The 21,117-nt window shown below is 38.4% G+C and overlaps 2 long non-coding RNA genes across 3 annotated transcripts; both read left to right on the plus strand.

Annotated features, from left to right (window-relative positions):
• Positions 1 to 9,462: 9,462 nt before the first annotated feature.
• LOC311123848 lies at positions 9,463 to 11,267 on the plus strand. The gene is made up of 3 exons (XR_014612656.1): positions 9,463 to 9,512; positions 10,316 to 10,393; positions 11,195 to 11,267. It is a non-coding gene; the product is annotated as an uncharacterized lncRNA (long non-coding RNA).
• A 5,149-nt stretch (positions 11,268 to 16,416) lies between these two features.
• Positions 16,417 to 20,657, plus strand: LOC311123853. Of its 2 annotated transcripts, none has more exons than XR_014612657.1 (5): positions 16,417 to 16,488; positions 16,831 to 18,824; positions 18,940 to 18,999; positions 19,302 to 19,598; positions 19,737 to 20,657. It is a non-coding gene; the product is annotated as an uncharacterized lncRNA (long non-coding RNA). The 2 variants fall into 2 exon arrangements; XR_014612658.1 differs by having other exon boundaries at positions 18,943 to 18,999.
• Positions 20,658 to 21,117: the final 460 nt, after the last annotated feature.

Raw genomic sequence — 21,117 nt, forward strand, 5'->3', positions numbered from 1 at the left:
CAGTCTCCTCCAGCCTCCGTTTTCTCCCGTACCAGGCCACCCCAAAACACACAGAGAATTCTGTAACCCGTTTTCTAAGACCTGGTCAGACAAGCTTGTAGCAGCTCTCCTTTAAATGTCAGACTCCTAGGAGAGCCCTGTGAGATTAATTGACTATGCTCTTCATCACAAATCCCTCCTCATCCTCATCAGGTCTACCTGTGTGTGTGTGTGTGTGTGTGTGTGTGTGTGTGTGTGTGTGTGTGTGTGTGTGTGTGTGTCGTTCTTGATGTGTGAAGGCTATATGTGTGTGTGTGTCCCTCTCCTCCCCCCTCCCCCCCCCCTCCCCTGGCACTCTGATGCCCCTACTTCCTCCAAGCGGTCCCCAGGTGGCCAAAGCCAATTACAGGCAAGACCTCCATGGCATTTTCCAGGCATGAAGGGAGGGCACTCATCACAAGGGAGAAATTAATGTTCCAATTCTCTTTGTCAATCTCTGGCTGGCGACATACTTTCTGCCCCTACCACCTCCCAGTAGCCACCAGGAGGACCACTGTCTGCCCCTACCACCTCCCAGTAGCCACCAGGAGGACCACTTTCTGCCCCTACCACCTCCCAGTAGCCACCGGGAGGACCACTTTCTGCCCCTACCACCTCCCAGTAGCCTCCAGGAGGACCACTTTCTGCCCCTACCACCTCCCAGTAGCCACCAGGAGGACCACTTTCTGCCCCCACCACCTCCCAGTAGCCACCAGGAGGACCACTTTCTGCCACTACCACCTCCCAGCAGCCACCAGGAGGACCACTTTCTGCCCTTACCACCTCCCAGCAGCCACCAGGAGGCCCACCTTGATATATGTGACTCATTTCAGTAAACTAGGCGTATGTTGCGTGTCACTTCTTCACAGGATCACTTTTATCCAGAAATGACTTCAGGAGCATGTGAACTTTCATGTGCCTTAATAAAAAATGTGTATGCCATCTGTAAATATGAATAAAATGGTTAAATTACGAGCCTAGTTGGTTTGGCCATGGGAAAAGACATGAACCTTCCCGCTAGCCATGATTGGCTAGGATAATGGATGGGCTGGACATGCCGAGAGATGAGTTCGGATTGGTCTGCCGTGTAGCACGCTTCTGTCTATAACATGAGCTGCTCGGTATATGTAGGTAATCCTTTTCTAATGCAGCTTTTTTGAAAGATATCACGAATAACTGCAAAAGTGTTTCCCTCCACTCTCTGGACGACAAGAGCTTTGAAATCAGTAGAATGTCCGCTGGAAGCAGAGTACGATAGCTACGGAGATGGATAAAATTCTGGCGTTTGATTGCAAATATGTGGAGGGGGTCGAAAAGAGAACACACAGAAGGCTGTTGTATAAAACACCTGTCTCCGGATTACATCTTCAAACGAAGGCAACCAAGGCATCCGTGATATAGAGGGAGAAGCGTCCATCCATGTATACGGGTAAGAGAGTCTAGCTAGCTACATTTTCAGAAATTACACGTTCCTAATTTAGTCAAAAAGTCATTTTCATTGCAAGTTAAAGCGTGCTGTTAGCTAGCTAGCTAATGTTAGCGTGCTGGCTCGCTAGCTAATGTTACGTGTATGATTTGTGTAGTAATATTACTCGTATCTCAGAGCCATTTGCACTGCTAGTTATAGCCTAATGTTAGCTAGCTAGCGAACATTGAATCTAGTTGGTTAGCTACCTGCAGATTCATGCAGGGTAGTAATGTTATGAGTTGGGATTATGGTTCCTTGTTTAGCTAGCTAGCTAAATGTCTAAACAAGACTCCACTATGCAGGGTACCATTTCACTGTACCGTTTACACCTCCTGTATCCTGTGCATGTGACAAATAAAGTTAATGGCCGTTCCACAGACCTTTAAACCTGATATTGATCATTAATGGTCGTTCCACAGACCTTTAAACCTGATATTGACCATTAATAGCCGTTCAACAGACCTTTAAACCTGATATTGATCATTGATGGCCATTCCACAGACCTTTAAACCTGATATTGATCATTAATGGTCGTTCCACAGACCTTTAAACCTGATATTGATCATTAATAGCCGTTCCACAGACCTTTAAACCTGATAGTGATCATTAATGGCTGGGGTCATTTTAGGTTTTGCTGTTCTCCAAATATCAGTTTAGAGTTTCAAAATGATGTAGAAATGCAGTAAATGATCTTCAACTTCCCAAAATACTATTGGAGGGTGTGTGTGTGTGTGTTAGTGTGTGTTAGTGTGTGTGTGTGTGTGTGTGTGTGTGTGTACTCGTTTTGGTGACATATGAAGACAATTTTATGACAATTCACCTTCAATGTCAGGACGCTCGGAAATATGGGGACATTTTTGGAGTCCTCATTTTTCCGAGCTCACTACAGTGTTCTAGACGACCATAGAATGCCCCTGAACCAAAAATCTGAAAAGTCTTTAAATGTCACAATCTCATGATTTGAAGTGTGTGTGTGTGTTTACGCTTTTTGCTCACCTGTGAATACGCCACCTAGTGGTAAGCTTTGGAACATTAACACACTTTAAACACACTTTAGTCACGTGACACACTTTAGTCATGTGACACACTTTAGTTACGTGACATATCCTGATTTAGTTTGAGCACACTTTCCAACTATTCAAGATAGATTTACTTGAATACACATAATACATGTCATCATAGTCAACTATAACTAAGCTTTGGATAAAAGCGTCTGCTAAATGGCATATTATTTATTTATTATCATAAAATCCCCCTAAATCCCTCAAATAAAAACATAATTTAGCATCAATTAGCCAGATAAGCTAATGTTAGCAAATTAGCTGAAAGGAATGAAAAGGACTTTTGCCACATGGAAAATTCAGAACTGGAAGAAGTGCAAGAGAAATGAAGGTAATACATTTATTTTTCTTCATTTACAACTAAAGAGATAGTTATTATCTAAGCTGTTCTTACATTTAAGTGTTCTTGACCACAAATGTTACTTAGCACTATCATGTTTTTCCATTTAAAGCCAAAGTGATGATATTGGTTGTTCAGTTCAGATAATGTTATTTGTAGAGTTTACAGTACTATACTTTTATAACAGTATTTATCTTTGAAGGTGTTAAGATTGCTTACTGTGCTTACTGTGAAAAGATTGCTATTGTGATTGCAGTTGCATAAGGTTTGCACTGAATGGTTAGCCTAATAAGCTAACCAGATACTGCATTAGTAAGAACATGAGCACGATATGACTAAAGGCAGACTAATACCATTTGATATATCCTTATTCGATTCAAATCAAGTATTAGTCTTTTCTGTATTTGTCTCGCTGACTTTTTGTCATCTTCCAATGTTTTCTAGTTGAGGAGCACATGGGCAATTGAAGAGCATATCAAAACGAAGAGCCAGACTTAGTCCTGAGGCTGAGGCTATTCATTTTATTATTTCTGGAAGTGACAAGCCTTGTATAAAGTGAAATGGATCAATGACTATAAAGGTATGTTATACACACACGCTACACTTATTGGGTCTTACCATATTGGGATGTCATTTGAAACACATTCAAGTCTTACACAAGTGAAAAAATCACTGCGTACCGCTGCATTAGACACATACGGCTTTAACATCCAATTTCAGAAGTTATGTTGTGATTCTTTTGCAAGCAGTTGGGGATGGGGAAAAATATTCAAGATTTATGAACTACACCTCCCAACTTCTATTAGAATGTGTGATATTGGTGGTAATTTCCTTGGCCAGTCGGCAGACCGTTCGTGCTATGTGTGAAAGCCGGTAATGTGATTTAAATTCAAAACAATTTTTTAACATTTGATCATAACAACCCCATCAATAAACGGAATGTAGAAGCATTTAAATGATAAAAATGTACAATACATGTGAATGATGCGTATCAGCGCGTAGAACAAATACGGCACCATTCAAGTTAACAGCGAAAATGCACCGCCGAGTAGACCTACCGACAGAGAATCATGTTCACAACACGAGTGGGTGCGTAATCCCTGCCTGTGTGATTTGGGACTTTTTTGTGTACGCTAATGTCCTTAAATACAAAGTCTGCAATAAAGCGGTCTAAAGCGGGGAGTCAAAGGCAGACTCAGCGGTGCAAGTCACTGCAGGTCTAGCGGTGATAACTGCTGGAACCTTACCTGGGATCACATCTCTTTTTGCTTTAACGCCATTGTTTCGGCTTTTCCGTTTTTAGCTGTAGATCTGTCATTAAATCCAACATAAAATACGTCTCCTCGTGATTTCATAGTTTTCAGACAAAATGTATTTTGAATGTTGACACCTTTTTGGGTCCTTACCAGTTTGCACCCCTGCAATGGATATTTCCCCTAAATATTAAATCATACACATTGATAAGCAGGCTAAATGGGTCTGATAAACTGCAATTCATTAACCTAATTTGAACTGTATTACTTGATACTAAGTTCTTAACTTTGTTACATCAGGACGTGGTGTATTTGCCTCAGCACCAATTGAAAAGGGATCATTTGTCCTCGAGTACCGTGGGGAGTTTGTATCGCAATATGAACGGGACAAGAGGCAGGGGAAGTATACGGAAAAGCAAAATGCTTTCTTGTTTGATTTTGAATGGAACAATGGCTCATGGTGGTAAGTAAAACCCTACAAGACATCAGTTAATCTCTATATGTTTATATGTTTTGTGGAGAAAACGTAAATCTGTTTCCTTCTTCAATTTTAGCATAGATGCATCCTACGAAGATGGTTCACTGGGGAGGCTGGTAAATGATGCCCACAGGTCCCCAAATTGCTAAATGAAAAAGATGATAGTCCAATGTAAACCTCATCTTTGCTTGTTTGCTATTGAAAACATCCAAGCAGAGAGTGAAATAACCTATGATTATGGATAATCTCAGTGGCCATGACGTGCTCTGGTAAGTAAATCTGCTTTGATATATTATAATGTATAGGATCTGTCAAAGAATTATAAAATATATAAATACATGTCCCTTCTTGCATGTATGTTGTCACCGCTTTATATACAGGTAAAAGTCAGTAAATTAGAATATTTTGAAAAACTTGATTTATTTCAGTAATTGCATTCAAAAGGTGTAACTTGTACATTATATTTATTCATTGCACACAGACTGATGCATTCAAATGTTTATTTCATTTAATTTTGATGATTTGAAGTGGCAACAAATGAAAATCCAAAATTCCGTGTGTCACAAAATTAGAATATTACTTAAGGCTAATACAAAAAAGGGATTTTTTAGAAATGTTGGCCAACTGAAAAGTATGAAAATGAAAAATATGAGCATGTACAATACTCAATACTTGGTTGGAGCTCCTTTTGCCTCAATTACTGCATTAATGCGGCGTGGCATGGAGTCGATGAGTTTCTGGCACTGCTCAGGTGTTATGAGAGCCCAGGTTGCTCTGATAGTGGCCTTCAACTCTTCTGCGTTGTTGGGTCTGGCATTCAGCATCTTCCTTTTCACAATACCCCACAGATTTTCTATGGGGCTAAGGTCAGGGGAGTTGGCTGGCCAATTTAGAACAGAAATACCATGGTCCGTAAACCAGGCACGGGTAGATTTTGCGCTGTGTGCAGGCGCCAAGTCCTGTTGGAACCTGAAATCTCCATCTCCATAGAGCAGGTCAGCAGCAGGAAGCATGAAGTGCTCTAAAACTTGCTGGTAGACGGCTGCGTTGACCCTGGATCTCAGGAAACAGAGTGGACCGACACCAGCAGATGACATGGCACCCCAAACCATCACTGATGGTGGAAACTTTACACTAGACTTCAGGCAACGTGGATCCTGTGCCTCTCCTGTCTTCCTCCAGACTCTGGGACCTCGATTTCCAAAGGAAATGCAAAATTTGCTTTCGTCAGAAAACATGACTTTAGACCACTCAGCAGCAGTCCAGCTCTTTTTTTCCTTAGCCCAGGTGAGACGCTTTTCGCGCTGTTTCTTGGTCAACAGTGGCTTGACACGAGGTATGCGGCAGTTGAAACCCATGTCTTTCAAGCGTCTCTTGGTGGTGGATCTTGAAGCCCTGACTCCAGCAGCTGTCCACTCCTTGTGAATCTCCCCCACATTTTTGAATGGGTTTTTTTCACAATCTTGACTAGGGCGCGGTGATCCCTATCGCTTGTACACTTTTTCTGACCACAGTTTTTCCTTCCCTTTGCCTCTCTATTAATGTGTTTGGACACAGAGCTCTGAGAACAGCCAGCCTCTTCTGCAATAACCTTTTGTGTCTTTCCCTCCTTGTGCAATGTGTCGATGGTCGCCTTTTGGACAGCTGTCAAATCTGAAGTCTTCCCCATGTTTGTGTAGGCTTCAGAACTGGACTGAGAGACCATTTAAAGCCCTTTGCAGGTGTTTTGAGTTAATCAGCTGATTATTTTGTGGCACCAGGTGTCTTCAAAATGTAACCCTTACACAATATTCTAATTTTGTGACACACGGAATTTTGGATTTTCATTTGTTGCCACTTCAAATCATCAAAATTAAATGAAATAAACATTTGAATGCATCAGTCTGTGTGCAATGAATAAATATAATGTACAAGTTACACCTTTTGAATGCAATTACTGAAATAAATCAAGTTTTTCAAAATATTCTAATTTACTGACTTTTACCTGTATATATACAGTTGAAGTCGGAAGTTTACATACACCTTAGCCAAATACATTTAAACTCATTTTTTCACAATTCCTGACATTTAATCCAAGTAAAAATTCCCTGTTTTAGGTCAGTTAGGATCACCACTTTATTTTAAGAATGTGAAATGTCAGAATAATACTAGAGAGAATTATTTATTTCAGCTTTTATTTCTTTCATCACATTCCCAGTGGGTCAGAAGTTTACATACACTCAATTAGTATTTGGTAGCATTGCCTTTAAATTGTTTAACTTGGGTCAAACGTTTCGGGTAGCCTTCCACAAGCTTCCCACAATAAGTTGGGTGAATTTTGGCCGATTCCTCCTGACAGAGCTGGTGTAACTGAGTCAGGTTTGTAGGCCTCCTTGCTCGCACACGCTTTTTCAGTTCTGCCCACACATTTTCTATAGGATTGAGGTCAGGGCTTTTTGATGGCCACTCCAAAACCTTGACTTTGTTGTCCTTAAGCCATTTTGCCACAACTTTGGAAGTATGCTTGGGGTCATTGTCCATTTGGAAGACCCATTTTCAACCAAGCTTTAACTTCCTGACTGATGTCTTGAGATGTTGCTTCAATATATCCACATAATTTTCCTTCCTCATGATGCCATCTATTTTGTTAAGCGCACCAGTCCCTGCTGCAGCAAAACAACCCCACAGCATGATGCTGCCACCCCCGTGCTTCACGGTTGGGATGGTGTTCTTCGGCTTGCAAGCCTACCCCCTTTTTCCTCCAAACATATTGATGGTCATTAAGGCCAAACAGTTCTATTTTTGTTTCATCAGACCAGAGGACATTTCTCCAAAAAGTACGATCTTTGTCCCCATGTGCAGTTGCAAACCACAGTCTGGCTTTTTTATGGTGGTTTTGAAGCAGTGGCTTCTTCCTTGCTGAGCGGCCTTTCAGGTTATGTCGATATAGGACTTGTTTTACTGTGGATATAGATACTTTTGTACCTGTTTCCTCCAGCATCATCACAAGGTCCTTTGCTGTTGTTCTGGGATTGATTTGCACCTTTCGCACCAAAGTACATTCATCTCTAGGAGACAGAACGCGTCTCCTTCCTGAGCGGTATGACGGCTTCGTGGTCCCATGGTGTTTATACTTGCGTACTATTGTTTGTAGAGATGAACGTGGTACCTTCAGGCGTTTGGAAATTGCTCCCAAGGATGAACCAGACTTGTGGAGGTCTACACATTTTTTTCAGAGGTCTTGGCTGATTTCTTTTGATTTTCCCATGATGTCAAGCAAAGAGGCACTGAGTTTGAAGGTAGGCCTTGAAATAGATCCACAGGTACACCTCTCCAATTGACTCAAATGATGTCAATTAACCTATCAGAAGCTTCTAAAGCCATGACATCATTTTCTGGAATTTTCCAAGCTGTTTAAAGGCACAGTCAACTTAGTGTATGTAAACTTCTGACCCACTGGAATTGTGATACAGTGAATTATAAGTGAAAAAATCTGTCTGTAAACAGTTGTTGAAAAAATTACTTGTATCATGCACAAAGTAGATGTCCTAACCAACTTGCCAAAACTATAGTTTGTTAACAAGAAATTTGTGGAGTGGTTGAAAAACTAGTTATAATGACTCCAACCTAAGTGTATGTAAACTACCAACTTCAACTGTATACACTGATTAAATAGAGTATAATACAGAATATTTCTTGTTGTGTTTCGTTGCAGACACCAAGTGACAAGATCCCAGCTCAACCTTCAGCAGACCCAGAAGTGAGACAGAGATCCACTTCATCCTTCCAACAGGTTATTAAACATTTATTGTACATCTTTTCTATTTAAATTAAATTGATGTCTCAGTTCATTCCTATATATGAATTAAATGGCTTTTTACTGTATTACAACCAACCTTTTGTGTAAGATGTTCACAAAATCAACATTCCCATAACTTGTTTCGATATCATAGTGTAAACAAAATTAGCCCGACCATTTGACAGAACTAACCGTCCCTCAAAACATAAAATGAATCTTTATTCTCTCTAATGCCTATGTTTTTGTGTTTTTGGGGCAATGTTTTTGCCCATTTAACATATTTCTTATCAATTTGCGTGATTTAATTTATATGGCAGTTGATCCATTTACATTACCCATGGGGACCCATGGGGCGGCGCACAATTGGCTTAGCGTCGTCCAGGGTAGGGGAGGGAATGGCCGGCAGAGATGTAGCTCAGTTGGTGGAGCATGGCGTTTGCAACGCCAGGGTTGTGGGTTTGATTCCCACAGGGGGCCAGTATGAATGAAAAATTATGTATGTACTCACTGACTGTAAGTCGCTCTGGATAAGAGCGTCTGCTAAATGACTAAAATGTAAAATGTAAATGTAATTACTTTTAAGGTTGTGAGCGTTCTTTGACAACAAAAGGATAACTCAAAGTCAGGAACCTTGACTCTAGATGTGTTCAGTCGTCAAGTCCTCATTTGGTACTAAGGCTGTTCAAGACGTAAATGTGTTTCAGATGACGTCCCGATATGGTATGACCCAACCAGAGTAGAGTGTGTGTGTTACACGGTCCTCATATTGTTGGTTAGCAGATATTGTACAGTTTTAACCATTTTTATAGAGTCTTGCATAAAAAGCCCAGATCTATATATTAATTATCTTTCCTAACATATGTGGTCAATGCAGCCCTTGAACTCAGCAATGAGTCTCACCCCAAAGGCGATTATGATTGACAGGTGGTAGGAATATATTGTGACTGAACTGAATATGATCATTAGTTTACTAAATAGATATTATCTATATTATAAAACACAATATTTCTGACATGTTATTGTTGTATTTCGTTGCAGACACCAAGTGACAAGATCCCAGCTCAACCTTCAGCAGACCCAGAAGTGAGACAGAGATCCACTTCATCCTTCCAACAGGTTATTACACATTTATTGTAGATCTTTTCTATTTAAATTAAATTGTTGTCTCAGTTCATTCCAATATATGAATTACATGGCTTTTTACTGTATTACAACCAACCTTTTGTGTAAAATGTTCACAATATCAAAATTCCCATAACTTGTTTCGATATCATAGCGTAAACAAAATTAGCCCGACCATTTGACAGAACTAACCGCCCCTCAAAACATAAAATTAATCTTTATTCTCTCTAATGCCTATGTTTTTGTATTTTTGGGGCAATGCTTTTGTCCATTTAACATATTTCTTATCAATTTGCGTGATTTAATTGATATGGCAGTTGATCCATTTACGTTGCTTTTAAGGTGGTGAGCTTTCTTTGACAACAAAAGGATAACTCAAAGTCAGGAACCTTGATACCAGATGTGTTCTGTCGTCAAGTCCTCGTTTGGTAATTAGGCTGTTCAAGACGTAAATGTGTTTCAGATTACGTCCCGATATGGTATGACCCAACCAGAGTAGAGTGTGTGTGTTACACGGTCATCATATTGTTGGTTAGCAGATGTTGTACAGTTTTAACCATTTTTAAAGAGTCTTTCATAAAAAGCCCAGATTCATATATTAATTATCTTTCCTAACATCTGTGGTCAATGCAGCCCTTGACCTCAGCAATGAGTCTCACCCCAAAGGCGATTATGATAGACAGGTGGTAGGAATATATTGTGACTGAACTGAGTATGATCATTAGTTTACGAAATAGATATGATCTATATTATAAAACACAATATTTCTGACATGTTATTGTTGTATTTCGTTGCAGACACCAAGTGACAAGATCCCAGCTCAACCTTCAGCAGACCCAGAAGTAAGACAGAGATCCACTTCATCCTTCCAACAGGTTATTACACATTTATTGTAGATCTTTTCTATTTAAATTAAATTGTTGTGTCAGTTCATTCCAATATATAAATGACATGGCTTTTTACTGTATTACAACCAACCTTTTGTGTAAAATGTTCACAAAATCAACATTCCCATAACTTGTTTCGATATCATAGTGTAAACAAAATTAGCCCGACCATTTGACAGAACTAACCGCCCTCAAAATATACAATTAATCTTTATTCTCTCTAATGCCTATGTTTTTGTATTTTTGGGGCAATGTTTTTGCACATTTAACATATTTCTTATCAATTTCCGTGATTTAATTTATATGGCAGTTGATCCATTTACATTACTTTTAAGGTTGTGAGCTTTCTTTGACAACAAAAGGATAACTCAAAGTCAGGAACCTTGACTCTAGATGTGTTCAGTCGTCATGTCCTCATTTGGTACTAAGGCTGTCAAGACGTAAATGTGTTTCAGATGACGTCCCGATATGGTATGACCCAACCAGAGTAGAGTGTGTGTGTTACACGGTCCTCATATTGTTGGTTTGCAGATATTGTACAGTTTTAACAATTTTTATAGAGTTTTACATAAAAAGCCCAGATCCACATATGAATTATCTTTCCTAACATCTGTGGTCAATGCAGCCCTTGACCTCAGCAATGAGTCTCACCCCAAAGGCGATTATGATAGACAGGTGGTAGGAATATATTGTGACTGAACTGAGTATGATCATTAGTTTACTAAATAGATATGATCTATATTATAAAACACAATATTTCTGACATGTTATTGTTGTATTTCGTTGCAGACACCAAGTGACAAGATCCCAGCTCAACCTTCAGCAGACCCAGAAGTGAGACAGAGATCCACTTCATCCTTCCAACAGGTTATTACACATTTATTGTAGATCTTTTCTATTTAAATTAAATTGTTGTCTCAGTTCATTCCAATATATAAATGACATGGCTTTTTACTGTATTACAACCAACCTTTTGTGTAAAATGTTCACAAAATCAACATTCCCATAACTTGTTTCGATATCATAGTGTAAACAAAATTAGCCCGACCATTTGACAGAACTAACCGCCCTCAAAATATACAATTAATCTTTATTCTCTCTAATGCCTATGTTTTTGTATTTTTGGGGCAATGGTTTTGCCCATTTAACATATTTCTTATCAATTTGCGTGATTTAATTTATATGGTAGTTGATCCATTTACATTACTTTTAAGGTTGTGAGCTTTCTTTGACAACAAAATGATAACTCAAAGTCAGGAACCTTGACTCTAGATGTGTTCAGTCGTCAAGTCCTCATTTGGTAATTAGGCTGTTCAAGACGTAATTGCCTTTCAGATGACGTTCCGATATGGTATGACCCAACCAGAGTAGAGTGTGTGTGTTACACGGTCCTCATATTGTTGGTTGGCAGATATTGTACAGTTTTAACAATTTTTATAGAGTTTTACATAAAAAGCCCAGATCCATATATGAATTATCTTTCCTAACATCTGTGGTCAATGCAGCCCTTGACCTCAGCAATGAGTCTCACCCCAAAGGCGATTTTGATAGACAGGTGGTAGGAATATATTGTGACCGAACTGAGTATGATCATTAGTTTACGAAATAGATATGATCTATATTATAAAACACAATATTTCTGACATGTTATTGTTGTATTTCGTTGCAGACACCAAGTGACAAGATCCCAGCTCAACCTTCAGCATACCCAGAAGTGAGACAGAGATCCACTTCATCCTTCCAACAGGTTATTACATATTTATTGTAGATCTTTTCTATTTAAATTAAATTGTTGTCTCAGTTCATTCCAAAATATGAATTAAATGGCTTTTTACTGTATTATAACCAACCTTTTGTGTAAAATGTTCACAAAATCAACATTCCCATAACTTGTTTCGATATCATAGTGTAAACAAAATTAGCCCGACCATTTGACAGAACTAACCGCCCCTCAAAATATAAAAATAATCTTTATTCTCTCTAATGCCTATGTTTTTGTATTTTTGGGGCAATGTTTTTGCCCATTTAACATATTTCTTATCAATTTGCGTGATTTAATTTATATGGCAGTTGATCCATTTACATTACTTTTAAGGTTGTGAGCTTTCTTTGACAACAAAAGGATAACTCAAAGTCAGGAACCTTGACTCTAGATGTGTTCAGTCGTCATGTCCTCATTTGGTACTAAGGCTGTTCAAGACGTAAATGTGTTTCAGATGACGTCCCGATATGGTATGACCCAACCAGAGTAGAGTGTGTGTGTTACACGGTCCTCATATTGTTGGTTGGCAGATATTGTACAGTTTTAACAATTTTTATAGAGTTTTACATAAAAAGCCCAGATCCACATATGAATTATCTTTCCTAACATCTGTGGTCAATGCAGCCCTTGACCTCAGCAATGAGTCTCACCCCAAAGGCGATTATGATTGACAGGTGGTAGGAATATATTGTGACTGAACTGAATATGATCATTAGTTTACTAAATAGATATTATCTATATTATAAAACACAATATTTCTGACATGTTATTGTTGTATTTCGTTGCAGACACCAAGTGACAAGATCCCAGCTCAACCTTCAGCAGACCCAGAAGTGAGACAGAGATCCACTTCATCCTTTCAACAGGTTATTACACATTTATTGTAGATCTTTTCTATTTAAATTAAATTGTTGTCTCAGTTCATTCCAATATATAAATGACATGGCTTTTTACTGTATTACAACCAACCTTTTGTGTAAAATGTTCACAATATCAAAATTCCCATAACTTGTTTCGATATCATAGCATAAACAAAATTAGACCGACCATTTGACAGAACTAACCGCCCTCAAAATATAAAATTAATCTTTATTCTCTCTAATGCCTATGTTTTTGTATTTTTGGGGCAATGTTTTTGCCCATTTAACATATTTCTTATCAATTTGAGTGATTTAATTTATATGGCAGTTGATCCATTTACATTACTTTTAAGGTTGTGAGCTTTCTTTGACATCAAAATGATAACTCAAAGTCAGGAACCTTGACTCTAGATGTGTTCAGTCGTCAAGTCCTCATTTGGTAATTAGGCTGTTCAAGACGTAAATGTCTTTCAGATGACGTCCCGATATGGTATGACCCAACCAGAGTAGAGTGTGTGTGTTACACGGTCCTCATATTGTTGGTTAGCAGATATTGTACAGTTTTAACCATTTTTATAGAGTCTTGCATAAAAAGCCCAGATCTATATATTAATTATCTTTCCTAACATATGTGGTCAATGCAGCCCTTGAACTCAGCAATGAGTCTCACCCCAAAGGCGATTATGATTGACAGCTGGTAGGAATATATTGTGACTGAACTGAATATGATCATTAGTTTACTAAATAGATATGATCTATATTATAAAACACAATATTTCTGACATGTTATTGTTGTATTTTGTTGCAGACACCAAGTAACAAGATCCCAGCTCAACCTTCAGCAGACCCAGAAGTGAGACAGAGATCCACTTCATCCTTCCAACAGGTTATTACACATTTATTGTAGATCTTTTCTATTTAAATTAAATTGTTGTCTCAGTTCATTCCAATATATGAATTACATGGCTTTTTACTGTATTACAACCAACCTTTTGTGTAAAATGTTCACAATATCAAAATTCCCATAACTTGTTTCGATATCATAGCATAAACAAAATTAGCCCGACCATTTGACAGAACTAACCGCCCCTCAAAACATAAAATTAATCTTTATTCTCTCTAATGCCTATGTTTTTGTATTTTTGGGGCAATGCTTTTGTCCATTTAACATATTTCTTATCAATTTGCGTGATTTAATTGATATGGCAGTTGATCCATTTACGTTGCTTTTAAGGTGGTGAGCTTTCTTTGACAACAAAAGGATAACTAAAAGTCAGGAACCTTGATTCCAGATGTGTTCAGTCGTCAAGTCCTCATTTGGTAATTAGGCTGTTCAAGACGTAAATGTGTTTCAGATTACGTCCCGATATGGTATGACCCAACCAGAGTAGAGTGTGTGTGTTACACAGTCCTCATATTGTTGGTTAGCAGATATTGTACAGTTTTAACCATTTCTATAGTGTCTTGCATAAAAAGCCCAGATCCACATATGAATTATCTTTCCTAACATTTGTGGTCAATGCAGCCCTTGACCTCAGCAATGAGTTTCACCCCAAAGGCGATTATGATTGACAGGTGGTAGGAATATATTGTGACTGAACTGAGTATGATCATTAGTTTACTAAATAGATATGATCTATATTATAAAACACAATATTTCTGACATGTTATTGTTGTATTTCGTTGCAGACACCAACTGACAAGATCCCAGCTCAACCTTCAGCAGACCCAGAAGTGAGACAGAGATCCACTTCATCCTTCCAACAGGTTATTACACATTTACTGTAGATCTTTTCTATTTAAATTAAATTGTTGTCTCAGTTCATTCCAATATATAAATTACATGGCTTTTTACTATATTACAACAAACCTTTTGTGTAAAATGTTCACAATATCAACATTCCCATAACTTGTTTCGATATCATAGCATAAACAAAATTAGCCCGACCATTTGACAGAACTAACCGCCCCTCAAAACATTAAATTAATCTTTATTCTCTCTAATGCCTATGTTTTTTGTATTTTTTGGGCAATGTTTTTGCCCATTTAACATATTTCTTGTCAATTTGCGTGATTTAATTTATATGGCAGTTGATCCATTTACATTACTTTTAAGGTTGTGAGCTTTCTTTGACAACAAAAGGATAACTCAAAGTCAGGAACCTTGACTCCAGATGTGTTCAGTCGTCAAGTCCTCATTTGGTAATTAGGATGTTCAAGACGTAAATGTGTTTCAGATTACGTCCCGATATGGTATGACTCAACCAGAGTAGAGTGTGTGTGTGTTACACGGTCCTCATATTGTTGGTTAGCAGATATTGTACAGTTTTAACCATTTTTATAGAGTCTTGCATAAAAAGCCCAGATCCATATATGAATTATCTTTCCTAACATCTGTGGTCAATGCAGCCCTTGACCTCAGCAATGAGTCTCACCCCAAAGGGGATTATGATAGACAGGTGGTAGGAATATATTGTGACTGAACTGAGTATGATCATTAGTTTACTAAATAGATATGATCTATATTATAAAACACTATATTTCTGACATGTTATTGTTGTATTTCGTTGCAGACACCAAGTGACAAGATCCCAGCTCAACCTTCAGCAGACCCAGAAGTGAGACAGAGATCCACTTCATCCTTCCAACAGGTTATTACACATTTATTGTAGATCTTTTCTATTTAAATTAAATTGTTGTCTCAGTTCATTCCAATATATAAATTACATGGCTTTTTACTGTATTACAACCAACCTTTTGTGTAAAATGTTCACAATATCAAAATTCCCATCACTTGTTTCGATATCATAGCATAAACAAAATTAGCCCGACCATTTGTCAGAACTAACCACCCCTCAAAACATAAAATTAATCTTTATTCTCTCTAATGCCTATGTTTTTGTATTTTTGGGGCAATGTTTTTGCCCATTTAACATATTTCTTATCAATTTGCGTGATTTAATTTATATTGCAGTTGACCCATTTACATTACTTTTAAGGTTGTGAACTTTCTTTGACATCAAAAGGATAACTCAAAGTCAGGAACCTTGACTCTAGATGTGTTCAGTCGTCATCTCCTCATTTTGTACTTAGTCTGTTCAAGGCGTAAATGTGTTTCAGATGACGTCCCGACATGGTATGACCCAACCAGAGTAGAGTGTGTGTGTTACACAGTCCTCATATTGTTGGTTAGCAGATATTGTACAGTTTTAACCATTTCTATAGAGTCTTGCTTGAAAACCCCAGATCCACATATTCATTTTTTCATTTATAGGTCATCTATAAAACAGTATTGTCAATTTCTTAACCCAAATTATTTTCACATACAGTATAATGTATAATATCCTAATTTACTGTTACGGTACTGTGTTATTAAAAACAAATATTTATTCTTCATAATTTCATTCAAGGCAAGCAAGTCCAGTGGAATTGTACCCTTCCAGTGTCCTACTGCAAAGCAGGTAAGAAAGCTGCATTCTTGTCATTAGATAAAATAGTTAATGTTCTTTGTTAACACATTGTGGTATTTTTGATGTGAGGAAACATTGTAGAAATTTGTACAGCTTAGAAAAAGCCGCCATCTGCAAAATCTGAGGCGCCGTCATGATCGTTGTGAGGATCGTTATGAGAAGAGATAGCTGAGAGACAGAGGTCTTTCAATCAGTTTACTAGAATACATTTTTCTGTGAGTATGTAGGTGTTATGCACAATGTGATGGTACTGTAGGGAGTATGATACCCTAGGTATTAATACATGTATAAAGTTATTGACAGAATTAGATGCTTTTTTTTCTTTTTTTTCAGACCTTGATGAATCTTCGGATGCTGCAGACTATCTTCCAGACTCATGTGGCAATTCCTCGGATGCTTCTATTATAAGTACTACAAGTTCTTGTAGTAAGGAATATAAAACCACAGAAAAGAATCTCCACCACAAATTGTCAGAGAACAAACCATTAGGGAATGTTACAGCACACAGTGGGGATAGTACCACCAGTTCAGAGAAGCCAAGAACATTAAGTTATTCAAAGATGCGCAGCAATCCTTGTACTTCAGTAATAAGCTGCAGTGCCAATTCATCAGAGAACACATCACACCAGAAAAGCTCCATAAATGTCACACCTTTGTCAATAACAGCAAAAGGAAGCAAGTACAACAAGAAGCAATTTTGTCTTTATTGTAAAAAGGCCATTTATAAATTGGCAAGACACCTCAAATCCATCCACAGTGAAAAGCCTGATGTTGCAATGGCTTTCAGTTTTAATAAAGGATCCCGCAAAAGAAGAGAGTTGTTACGCTCTCTTAAGAAGAGATGAAACTTTGACCATAATACTGAAGTGGCAAGCTGTGGCACTGGAGAGATGGTTGCCTGTAAAAGACCTAGTAATGCAAAACCATCTGATGACTACCGTGACTGCAAATTTTGCGAAGGACTGTATGCAAGAAATTCCCTATGGAGACATGTGAGAAACTGCCCGAAGAAGTCTGTTGAGGGAGAGCCTCAAGTTGGGCGAAAACGGATTCAACTGCACTTACCAAGACCTGACTCAGTTAAGGAAACTGTTTGGAAGATTGCTTGTGAAATGAACCAGGATGACGTTTCCTCGGTTGTAAGGAGTGAAACTGAATTCCTTTGTATCGGCGAGTCACTGTTGAATTCCAGGAAACCATATGAGAGAAGGAATGACTACATACGCCAAAAAAATAGAGCGATGGCAAGACTATTGATAACGGCAAGGGCTATAACACCTTTGAAGAGCACCGAAGTCCTTGTTATGCCCTGTAACTTTCCCCATGTGATACAGGCAGTAAGATATGTTGCTGGTTATGATGTTGAAAGCAACTCGTATAAAATCCCATCATTGGCTTTGAAATTGGGACACAGTTTAGCCAAAGTTGCAGGCATTATTCAATGCAATGCCATCACTGCACATCGCCCTGCTGTTGCAGAGTCTGCAAAGCAATTTGCCACTTTACATCAGAAAAAGTGGACAGAGTCCATTTCAGCTGCCGCATTGGGTACGCTTCAACAAGCCAAATGGAATAAACCACAGGTTTGACCCTTTACAGAGGATGTGTCGGTGCTGCACACGTTTCTTGCTACTGAGCGTGCTAAGTGTATGAAGGACCTTGAGGAAGAACCCAACAGCAAAAGCTTTGGAAATCTTCCTAAAGTGACTTTGATGCAGGTAGTACTATTTAACAGAAGGAGGGAAGGGGAAGTTTCAAAAATGGAGCTTCAGTCTTTCACATCCAGGGATCTTACGGAGCTGAATCCAGACATTGTGAGGGGCCTTACTGACTTCGAGAGGAAGCTTGCAGAGCACTTTGAGAGAGTTGAGATTCGAGGTAAAAGGTCAAGAAAGGTTCCAGTGCTTCTAACCCCTGACATGATCACTGCTATGGACCTCCTCATGATAAGCAGAAAAGAGTGTCAAGTCCACAAAGAAAATGTGTACATGTTTACACGGCCAGGTGTCCTTTCCCATTACAGAGGCTCTGACTGCTTTCGCAAGTATTCAAACAATGTGGTGCAAAGAACCCAGAGGCACTCACCTCAACAAGATTGCGGAAACAAGTCGCCACTTTGTCCACACTACTAAACCTCAAAGAAAATGAAATGGATCAACTTGCCACCTTTCTAGGACATGACATCCGTGTCCATAGAGAATTCTATCGGCTTCCAGAGAGTACCCTGCAGCTCGCAAAAGTCAGCAAACTGTTGATAGCAATCGAAAAAGGAAGACTGCCTTACCTGCAGGGGAAAGGGCTGGATGACATTGAGGTCAATCCTGAAGGTAAAATTTTGTTTGAAATATAGTTTTTAGCCACTTCAAATATAACTATTATAAGTGTTGTTAGTCCTTAATTTAAATAATTGGCCGTAAATGTTTTTTACCCAACCATATGAAGTAGAAATGAGTGATGATGATTCCAGTGAAGAAACCATTGCTGACCTACATCAATGCAAAGGTATCCTGACTTGTATATATGTGGTAATATCTTTAAGTTATGTCACATAAATGCACATTTCTGTGGGGATTATCGAAATGATCCTCTATCTGTTTTTTAACAATCACATTGGTGGTGATAAGTAATTCCACATTTATGGATTTGCAATCAGTTTATGTTTATATCTCAAATATCAGTTAATATCTAATGTAGAATTGCATATTGCCTGACATTGAGGTTGTTTACAGTGAATAATACAAGCAAGCAAACGTATTGTCATGAAGCTCATAGAACATAATCACATTCATTATTACTTTGCAAAGGCTCAACAACAGAGACTTCTAGGGACCAGACACTTCTGAGGCAAACACCAGAGTCAACCACCCTGGACAACATGGAGGGCACTTCTGAGTCAACCACCCTGGACAACATGGAGGGCACTTCTGAGTCAACCACCCTGGACAACATGGAGGGCACTTCTGAGTCAACCACCCTGGACAACATGAAGGGCACTCCTGAGTCAACCACCTTGGATAACGTACACATGAGCAACACACAACCAAGACATGGTAAAATAGTCACATCCCAAGCATCCTCAAAGTGCTCCAAAGGAAAGCAAGGTTAGTAAGCATTTTGTATTCACATGTATTGATAACATCATATAACTACTAACTAGAATCCTTTGTATCATATCCTCCATTTGTCACTTTAGCAGAGCTCATTGTTAATCAGTTGTATTTTGTTTCCATTTATGAAAGCTGTGAAGGTGAGAAGCAAGTGGACAGGTGATGAAGTGAAAGCTGTTGAGCGGCATTTGCTTAATTTCATAACAAGCTGCAGAATACCAGGTAAAAAGGACTGTGACTCCTGCCTCCAAGCAGAGCCAGTAGCTCTGAAAGACAGAGACTGGGTTGCTATCAAATACTACATCCACAACAGAAATGTAGCATTAAAAAGGAAGATGAATAGATAGAACTAGAGCATGCCAACTGTAGCTCAGGTACCATTCAATTCCAATTTCAATCAGCTTCTCCTCAGATAGTGTTAATATATGTGGGTTTCATGTTCATATTATTTTATTTTCCTTAAATGATTTATATTGTTGGTTCTTGTACAAACATGCCACATAGGCTCGACTGTAGATCCCACATGTTTGTATGTTTATGTATAATTGAGGGCTATTAATGAGCATATGTTTGCTACTTATGGTCACATTTTTTTGGGATAACAGTTGATGATATGTGTTAATACTCTGCTCTCATTGACAGGGAAAAGAGATAAACAGTACTTAAAGGGATTGTTATTGTTCCTAAGTTTTCAGAAGCACTTTGTTCTTAACCACAAGTTGTTGAATGTGGCAAGGTGTTTAAATTACTGTTAAACTATTACCATTTCAATGGGTGCTTGTAACAGGCCTTGTGTATGGTAACTTGCACTATGTAACTATGATGTAAATCCCTATGTTATTTAGACAGGTTAGCTGAATGTACACTGTCATGTTTCATAGAAGCTGGATGCTTTAATAGAGAGTTTCTCATTCATTTCAAACATGCCATTTCTACTGCCTTGTGCATAGCAGGGAAGGAGGCAAAGTGTAGGTGGTCTATTCTGGGTGTTCAATTGATTTGTTAATTTGCATATTTTCGCTGGCACTCAATAAAAGTAAGGCATAAAGTGTTCCCTCTTTTTTTACATGAATATTGACTGCAAATGTATTGTTATAAATAACAATAATACGACTTAAACAGTAGACTGAGAATATATTATATTTATGAGCTATGTGAACATGGATAGGCATTTCTGTTGAAGGTTACCTATCTGGTGAGCATGATTATTATAATATATTTTTTAAAGCTTTAGTTAAGTATTGTACACCTATGATTCTTATGCAGACATTTCAACATGTAACCGGAACCACGTTCAAATACAGACCCTATTTACAGGTTCTTCATAAGTCACATAAACCTGAAAATCAGTGTGTATCTATGGGCTGCTGTTGCTATGGGCCTTATATGTCACATGAACCCGAAAAAGTCCTCATATATACTATTAAAATCAGGTCTGAACAAAATATAGCCCTAGACAAAATCTCAACAGATGGATGTATTCCTAGAATCATGGGACCAAACTATTCTGATT

This window comes from Coregonus lavaretus, assembly GCF_964263955.1.
Source record: "Coregonus lavaretus genome assembly, contig: HAP1_SCAFFOLD_421, whole genome shotgun sequence".
Classification (NCBI taxonomy): domain Eukaryota; kingdom Metazoa; phylum Chordata; class Actinopteri; order Salmoniformes; family Salmonidae; genus Coregonus; species Coregonus lavaretus.